The sequence below is a fragment of the Oncorhynchus clarkii genome, chromosome 4, assembly GCF_045791955.1.
Source record: "Oncorhynchus clarkii lewisi isolate Uvic-CL-2024 chromosome 4, UVic_Ocla_1.0, whole genome shotgun sequence".
Classification (NCBI taxonomy): Eukaryota; Metazoa; Chordata; class Actinopteri; order Salmoniformes; family Salmonidae; genus Oncorhynchus; species Oncorhynchus clarkii.
In genome coordinates, this window is record NC_092150.1 from 50,387,746 (window position 1) to 50,397,358 (window position 9,613).

The 9,613-nt window shown below is 40.1% G+C and overlaps 1 long non-coding RNA gene across 1 annotated transcript; it reads right to left on the reverse strand.

Moving 5' to 3' along the window:
• Positions 1-389: 389 nt before the first annotated feature.
• Positions 390-6,580, reverse strand: LOC139407716 (uncharacterized). Its single transcript, XR_011634119.1, has 3 exons — positions 6,523-6,580; positions 3,894-3,963; positions 390-1,047 (listed from the first exon to the last, which is right to left on the reverse strand). It is a non-coding gene; the product is annotated as an uncharacterized lncRNA (long non-coding RNA).
• Between the last annotated feature and the right edge of the window lie 3,033 nt (positions 6,581-9,613).

Sequence of the window (9,613 nt, forward strand, 5' to 3'; positions counted from 1 at the left end):
GCAAAAGCTAAGGTATTATGTTGTTATTAAAAAAAAGTATTGTAAATACAATGTTTCTGAGCAAGAACAAGCAACTTAATGTAATTTGACACACATTTAATTTACTCATGTAATTCATATGTATTTACTATGTTACAAGGTGTTTTTGACTATAGTAGGAGAAGTTTGGTAATACATTTTCTTGAGGGTTGACGCAGAGCTTGTTGATCGGACAGTGATATGTTTGTAAGCATTGGAATTCAGAGTCTCCCGTTTAACGTATCAAAACATTTTACGTGGAGTGACCTAAAAAAACATGTTTATAATAATGTCAAAAGAATGAAACACATTAATTTGCTGTTGGATCGTAATTTCAAAGATATTGTATTGGTTGATATAAATGAAAAGTTGAGATTCTGTTGTTTTTGGCAAAATAGAGTTTGCAGGGGTTGCGCGCATTTAAAGGGACGCTATTTAAATAGGCACCGTGTACTGCCAGCTTCATTTCCTCCAGGGGGTGCATATCTGTCAGCCCTGTGCCGAGCTGATCTGGCACCTTCGATCCTCACCAAGGAGAGCGAGTCATGACAATGCTAAGAGTGAAAATCTTACAGCTGATACACTAATATTCGGTCATTGAAGAGTTGAGAGAGCACTTATTTCTTATTTTCTTTACCCAACCAGTACGTCCACTCAATAAAATGGGGATGCGTCTTTAAACTTTTTTTGGTCCGATTGCCCTTTAGCCTCCAGACCTGTCCCTTTATTGTCTGCCACGCTCTTTCAATGTGATGTGTACTACATCCTGTGTGAGGATCCACAAGTTGTTTGTGTGGTTGACTGTCTGGTGATTGTAACCCAGCCTATTCAGAGACCTGACAGACTCTCTCCAGTAATTATTCAGAATTATAGAACCTCTTCACACACTTCGTCTGATGATGGGGATTTTCTGTGGTTTTCAGTTTTCCACCATTAGAAGAACTGGGTGCCATCTGTTGTGTTTGACCTCCAACATTCCAAACACCCAACCCAGTCTTCTCCACGTTCGCCCGTCCTTCCACAATTGTACTGAAAAATAGGAACAAGTGCATATCATTATTTTGTGACAGGGAGTTGCCCATTGGTAAGTCACACCTTGGAATGGCGGGGGATCATTAAATCCATGGGAACTAGCATAACGTGAATTATGACACAAGCTAAGGTCTAATGGGTGAAGTTGTATAATGTTGGAAGACCCGAAACATGATCCTCGGAAACATCACTGATGATGTGTATAATAGCACAGAGATCTATTTATCAAATAATTCAATATATGAAATGTGCAAGCCCTCCATTTTTTTTTAATCCATATTAGTATATCTACTGAGGTGTACTTTAAAAAGGCAATTGATTACCATCAGTTAAATAATGATCTCTCAGTTCCCAAGCCCAGATAATGAATGTTACTACATCAAAATGCTATACCTTCCCCGTGTGCAAGAATTTGGATTATTCTATCATCACTAATCTCCGTAGAGAACTTGACCCAATTTGGAAACCCTTCCTCCTCTTGAACCTCCTCAGGGCTGTTGCAGACCTTCAATAATGAGAGCTAAGACAAATGTTAGTGATATGAGAAGACTTGAGTGTCCCAGGGAAGCATGACCATCCAGTTCTATAGGAGGGACACCGAAATCAAATTTCACTTAGGGTCCCAAATCGTCTTGAGCTGACACTGCACCATTTCATGCTGAAATACATTTTAATGGAAGGTGTCACAAAATCACTGTATTTGAATGTGTCTAACGTTGCTATTTGCACTATAATGCACTGTTTACATTTTCATATTTGATAAAACATTCAGCCTATATTGTCAGAAAAACAGGCTTTTTCAAATTCAAACAAATTGAGTAATCAAAGTAATAACTGAGTTGCAGCTCTAAAAAGTTGTAACAGCTTTTATTTAATTTGCCTGAATAGTGTAGGCTCACAATAATAAATTAGGGCCCTTCCCGGCCTGCTACTATGACAAGTGCCTTGCAAAAGTATTCATCCCCCTTGGCGTTTTTCCTATTTTGTTGCATTACAACCTGTAATTTAAATAGATTTTTGGGGGATTTCATGTGATGGACATACACAAAAGAGTCCAAATTGGTGAAGCAAAAAAAAAAAAAAAAAACTTGCTTAAAAAAAAACTGAAAAATAAAAAACAGAAAAGTGGTGTGTGCATATGTATTCACCCCCTTTGCTATGAAGCCCCTAAATACGATCTGGTGCAACCAATTACCTTCCGAAGTCACATAATTAGTTCAATAAAGTCCACTTGTGTACAATCTAAGTGTCACATGATCTCAGTATATACACCTGTTCCGAAAGGCCCCAGAGTCTGCAACACCACTAAGCAAGGGACAACACTTAGCAAGGGACACCACTAAGCAAGTGGCACCATGAAGACCAACGAGCTCTCCAAACAGGTCAGTGAGAAAGTTGTGGAGAAGTACAGATCAGGGTTGGTTTATAAAAAAATATCCAAAACTTTAAACATCTCACTGAGCACCATTAAAACAGTTCGAAACAAATTGAAAGAATATGGCACCACAACAAACATGCCAAGAGAGGGCCACCCACAAATATGCACGGACCGCCTACCAATACTCACGGACCAGGCAAGTAGGGCATTAATCAGAGGCAACAAAGAGACCAAAGATAACCCTGAAGGAGCTGCAAATAGCCACAGCGGAGATTGGCGTATCTGTCCATAGGACCACTTTAAGCCGTACACTCCACAGAGTTGGGCTTTATGGAGGAGTGTCCAGAAAAAATAAGAAAGCACATTTGGTGATCGCCAAAAGGCATGTGGGAGACTCCCCAAACATATGGAAGAAGGTACTCTGGTCGATGAGACTAAAATGGAGCTATTTGGCCATCAAGAAAAACATTATGTCTGGCACAAACCCAACACCTCTCATCACCTCGAGAACGCCATCCCCATAGTGAAGCATGGTGGTGGCAGCATCATGCTGTGGGGACGTTTTTTATCAGCAGGGACTGGGAAACTGGTCAGAATTGATAGAATGATGGATGGTGTTAAATACAGGGAAATTCTTGAGGGAAACCTGTTTCAGTCTTCCAGAGATTTGAGACTGGTACAGAGGTTCACATTCCAGCAGGACAATGACCCTAAGCATACTGCTAAAGCAACACTTGAGTGGTTAAAGGGGAAACATTAAAATGTCTTGGAATGGCCTAATCAAAGCCCAGACCTCAGTCCAATTGAGAATCTGTGGTATGACTTAAATATTGCTGTACACCAGCGGAACCCATCTGACTTGAAGGAGCTGGAGCAGTTTAGCCTTGAAGAATGGGCAAAAATCCCAGTGGCTAGATGTGCCAAGCTTATAGAGACATACCCCAAGAGACTTGCAGCTGTAATTGCTGCAAAAGGTGGCTCTACAAAGTATTGACTTTGGGGGGGTGAATAGTTATCCACACTCAGGTTTTCTGTTTTTTTGTGTTATTTTTTGCTTTTTTCACAATAAAAAATATTTTGCATCTTCAAAGTGGTAGGCATGTTGTGTATATCAAAATATACAAATCCCCCAAAAGTCTATTATAATTCAAGGTTGTAAGACAACCATATAGGAAAAATGCCAAGGGGTTTGAATACTTTCGCAAGCCACTTACCTGTGGGAAACACTGGTCGGGATGGGTGGCGAAGCAAGCTAAATGTTGAACTACTTTAAGCTGTCCAGTAAATAATACATGAAATATCCCAAAAGCCTGACTATTAAAAATACCCTTTTTGTATAGATTTTGTAAGGGATCAAAAATTCAGAGGGAATATAGGTAAACAAAGCTGGTGCCTTTTTCAGGGTCACAATTGCTCATAATTTTGTGTTGACCGACAAATGTAACAATCACAAAGCACCGCTCACCTTTCTCAGGCTTTTTTTCATCCTTTTCAGGATCTTTGAGCTCCATGCAACGCCATCTATAATATCAAATCTGTAATTTTGCAACAAAGAAATGAACAAATCAGATCAATAGTATATGACAATAGAAACGTACATTTGTCTTCCATAAATGAAACCCAAAATCATAAATAGGCCCCAGACTCAATTCATTAACCTACCGATGAAGAAATGTTACCCAATCCATAAGTGGAACAAGCATTTCGCTACACCCGCAATCACATCTGCTAAACACGTGTATGTGACAAATAAAATTTGATTTGATTTCGAGAATGGCTAAACATTGAATCCTTCTGGATGGAGCAGGATGTCTGATGTTGCCTTCTCTTGTTTTTACAAATCCTGCAAGGAAACATGTACATTTAACTCAGACACAGGTACGTCTTTTAGCGACTGACACTAAGTGATAACTGAAATGGAACGTAGGCTAAGTAATTCTACTACATTCAATTCCATTCCACTATGATTATCAATAAAATGTTTCAGTAGCAGTAGGAATACATCCACATTGTTGGAAATAGGAGAACAAAAGCTTTCCGCGCAGACAAGAAACATCTTTAGTGGTAGGCTCCAGGCCAAAGGTAGACCAGAAGGGTATGCATCTCCTAAGCTCTTCACTAGCTCTACATGGGCTTGCAGTACAGTGTCCAGAGTTGGAATGCAGCCTGGACACAGAGGAGCTTGCACCCTTGTAGAAAGACTGGAAATCAAATCTCTCGAGCAGCACATACACAATTATTAAGGACACTGGCCACTGGAAAGCTTAGATTATTATCTTCAAATGAGGATGGTGGGAGGAGCTATAGGAGGACGGGCTTATTGTAATGGCTGCAATAAAATAAATGGAACGGTATTAAACATATAGAAACCACATGTTTTACTCTGTTCCATTTATACCATTCCAGCCATTGCAATGAGACCGTCCCACCAGCCTCCACTGGTCAACATCAGCCCGGGCTAGCAGTGTACATGCTTAGAACCTCATCATTAAGCTTGAGGCCCTGGGTCCTGGTCTTCCTGACAGGCTGCCCCCAGGTGGTGAGGGTAGGAAACAACATCTCCACTTTGCTGATTCTCATCACTGGGGCCCCACAAGGGTGTGTGCTCAGCCCCCTCCTGTAGTCCCTGTTCACTACAGTGGTAGGCTTGATTACCAACAACGACGAGACAGGCTACAGGGAGGAGGTGAGGGTACTCGGAGTGTGGTGTCAGGAAAACAACCTCTCACTCAATGTCAACCAAACAAAGGAGATGATCGTGGACTTCAGGAAACAGCAGAGGGAGCAGCGCCCTATACACATTGATGGACAGCAGTGGAGTAGGTGGAAAGTTCCTCTGCGTACACATCACGGACAAACTGAAATGGTCCACCCACACAGACAGTGTGGTGAAGAAGGCGCAACAGCACCTCTTCAACCTCAGGAGGCTGAAGAAATTTGGCTTGTTACTTAAAACCCTCACAAACATTTCCAGATGCACAATTGAGAGCATCCTGTCGGGCTGTATCACCACCTGGTATGGCAACTGCAATGCCCACAACCGCAAGGCTCTCCAGAGTGTGGTGCGGTCTGCACAACGCATCACCGGGGGCAAACTACCTGCCCTCCAGGACACCTACAGCACCCGATGTCACAGGAAGGCCAAAAAGATAACATCCAGAAGGCGAGGTCAGTACAGGTGCATCAAAGCTGGGACTGAGAGAGTGATAAAACAGCTTCTATCTCAAACGCATTAGACTGTTAAACAGCCATCACTAACATAGAGAGGCTGCTGCCTACATACGGACTTGAAATAATTTGCCACTTTAATAAATGGATCACTAGTCACTTTAATTACTGCCACTTTAATTATGTTTATATATCTTGCGTTAATCATCTCATATGTGTATACTGTATTTTATACCATCTATTGCATCTTTCCTGTGACTCTGTTATTGCTCATCCATATATGTATATGTATATATTTTTATTCCATTCCTTTACCCAGATTTGTGTGTATTGGGTAATTGTTAGATTACATGTTAGATATTGCTGCACTGTCGGAACTAGAAGCACAAGCATTTCACTACACTCGCAATCTGCTAACCATGTGTATGTGACCAATAACATTTGATTTGATCCTATGGGACTGGCTAACCAGGCTACATGCCAGCTCAAGATGAAAGTTAGATTCACTCAACATTTACATAGTCAAACATTTCTTACAGTACAGTTCTTTCTCTATGCCAATCAATACCAGTTGTAACATTAACTTACATATGTATCCATCTTTGCATGCATACTGGATAATTTTCTGCTTGTGGCCTCAGATAGGACACCTCACAGATTTCTTGAGCAGGCCTATTTTCTGGAGATATTTGACATCCTTTTCTGTTTTCTGTTGTTTTTTTTGCCGGCAATATATCACTTAGCACACAAGCCACGCTCAATTCAAAATCATTGGGTCAGGTAAAAACAGTATTGGATTTGGACGCGCACTTTAAAGGTTTAAATTTGTATTCAGCTGGAAATTGAAGAAATCCTGTGAAATACCCACGTACAGGAAATTGTAGTAAGGTTAATGTTACTCAGCAACAACAACAAAAAGTACTCACTTCACTTCTTCTCATGTTGTTGAACGACATCGAGGACCAAAGCGCAGTGACAGTCAACGTTGACCAAGGACAACCAATGTAAATAAATAGTAAAATATTAACGTAGTTAACATTTTGAATTGAATTTGTCTTGAAAATCAGTGGATTTCCTGTGACATGTCAGTGCAAATGAGACGCCTTTTGTGGGACCATCTCGTTCTCGGTCCCAGCCTGTTGTTAGCAACATAGCTCTTAACCAAGGACTAAGTGACACACCTGTAATTTAGCTGGTTTACATGAACACTAGCTAGCTAGTTGTATTTTACGAATTATAGTTCATTCACTTGGTTTGTAATCTATCTAACAACGTAACAGATGCAAAAGGCATGTTAATCGTTGCCATAGCAGGATTAGCCAGTTTGCTGAAAGTGATTGTCGGGTAACTTTTTGATGGCTAGCTAACTACAGTTAATAGCATTAGGTTGGCTATAGCAGCATTAGGTTGGCCTGGCTATAGCTTGGCCATGTATGGTCATTTGCCATGTTCTGCCTAGCTTGACCGTGTGTAGCCGAGTAGAAGCCCACTCAAATAGTCCGGATCTAATTTAATTAAATTTTTTCCTTCATAAGCAAATGCAAAGTCATTAATCTGTACAGTAGCATAGCTAGCTAGCAACCTTAGTTAATAAGCTAACTAAGGTTAATGCTACCAGCTAGTCTAGTCTACTGTCAGTTTGTTGCTAGCAAAGGATAGCTTAGCCAAACCATTTAGACAAGCTGGCTGCTTTAGCTTGCTAGCTACTTGTATGCAATAGCTCTTGCCAGCTCATTAAAAGTTGTTGAAACATTGTAGTTACTTAAGAAGTGACATACTAGTTTCCACATAACTAATAACCTAATACTACAAAAATGATATACAATGTAGAAACTATAAACTATAGTTTTGGCAAGTCAGTTAGGACATCTACTTTGTGGATGACACAAGTCATTTTTCCAACAATTGTTTACACACAGATTAGTTGACTTATAATTCACTGTATCACAATTCCAGTGGGTCAGAAGTTTACATACACTAAGTTGCCTGTGCCTTTAAACAGCTTGGAAAATTCCAGAATATGATGTCATGGCTTTAGAAGCTTCTGATTTGACATCATTTGAGTCAATTGGAGGTGTAGCAGTGGATGTATTTCAAGGACTACCTTCAAACTCAGTGCCTCTTTGCTTGACATCATGAGAAAATCAAAGGAAATCAGCCACGACCTTGGTTCATCCTTGGGAGCAATTTCCAAATGCCTGAAGGTACCACGTTCATCTGTACAAACAACAGTACGGAAGAATAAACATCATGGGACCACGCAGCCACCATACCGCTCAGGATGGAGACGCGTTCTGTCTCCTAGAGATGAACATACTTTGGTGCGAAAGCGCAAATCAATCCCAGAACAACAGCAAAGGACCTTGTGAAGATGCTGGAGGAAACAGGCACAAATGTATCTATCCACAGTAAAATTAGTCCTATATTGACAGAACCTGAAAGACTGCTCAGCAAGGAAGAAGCCACTTTTCCAAAACCGCCATAAAAGAGCCAGACTGCGGTTTGCAACTGCACATGGGGACATTGATCGTACTTTTTGGAGAAATGTCCTCTGGTCTGAAGAAACAAAAATAGAACTGTTTGGCCATAATGACCATGGTTATGTTTGGAGGAAAAAGGGGGAGGCTTGCAAGCCGAAGAACACCATCCCAACCGTTAAACACGGAGGTGGCAGCATCATGTTGTGGGGGTATTTTGCTGCAGGAGGGACTAGTTTACTTCACAAAAGAGATGGCATCATGAGGGAGGAACATTATGTGGATATATTGAAGCAACATATCAAGACATCAGTCAGGAAGTTCAAGCTTGGTTGCAAATGGGTCTTCCAAATGGACAGGGACCCCAAGCATACTTCCAAAGCTGTGGCAAAATGACTTAAGGACAACAAAGTCAAGGTATTGGAGTGGCCATCACAAAGCCCTGATTTCAATCCCACAGATAATTTGTGGGCAGAACTGAAAAAGCGTGTGCGAGCAAGGAGGCCTACAAACCCGACTCAGTTACATCAGCTCTGTCAGGAGGAATGGGCCAAAATTCACCCAACTTATTGTGGAAAACTTGTAGAAGGCTACCCGAAACGTTTAACCCAAGATAAACATTTTAAAGGCAATGCTAACAAATACTAATTGAGTGTATGTAAACTTCTGACCCACTGGGAATATGATGAAATAAATTAAAGCTGAAATAGATCATTCTCTCTACTATTATTTTGACATTTCATATTCTGAAAATAAAGTGCCGATCCTAACTGACCTAAAACTGGGGATTTTTGCAAGGATTAAACATCAGGAATTGTGAAAAACTGAGTTTAAATGTATTTGGCTACGGTGTATGTAAGCGTCCGACTTCATCTGTACATTAACATTAGACATTACATTATGTTGAACAACATTCCACTTTGAAGTAAGCAAACCCCAAATCCTCTTTCAAAGCAGGTACATAGTATTTACAAGTTAGCCATTATGTGTTTCACTTTACATTAAGTTGCTTGATCCTGGGTAGGTACATTATAGTTACATGTATATCCATTGTAAATACATTGCTCTTACATTTAATTCAGTACATCATTTAAAACAAATAATATGTAAATAAGTCAACTGAAGCTGTAGTTAATGATATAGTGTGCATTGTTACAACAGCTGATGGAGTCCTAGCCTAGCTTGTTTTGGTGATAGTGACTTATGTAGTTACATGTAACAAGGTTATATGTTAGGATACATCGTTAACATGGTGCTGCACAGGAGACTGCATAAATGGAATGACAGAACATATAGTTAGTTAGATTGGGAACAAGACATCATAAACATAAATCAAGAGTAATTACACATGTGGAACAACTTCTGACAAGCAGATTTGTAATTACATGTCCTTGTTCCACTTGTGTACTAACCTATACAGCTACACCCTCCTTACAGTGTACTTACATAGTATTTACATAGTTATTACATGTAACTAGTATTATATAAATACATGTATAACTATTTAGTTACATATTAATGAATCTACACTTAAGGTAAA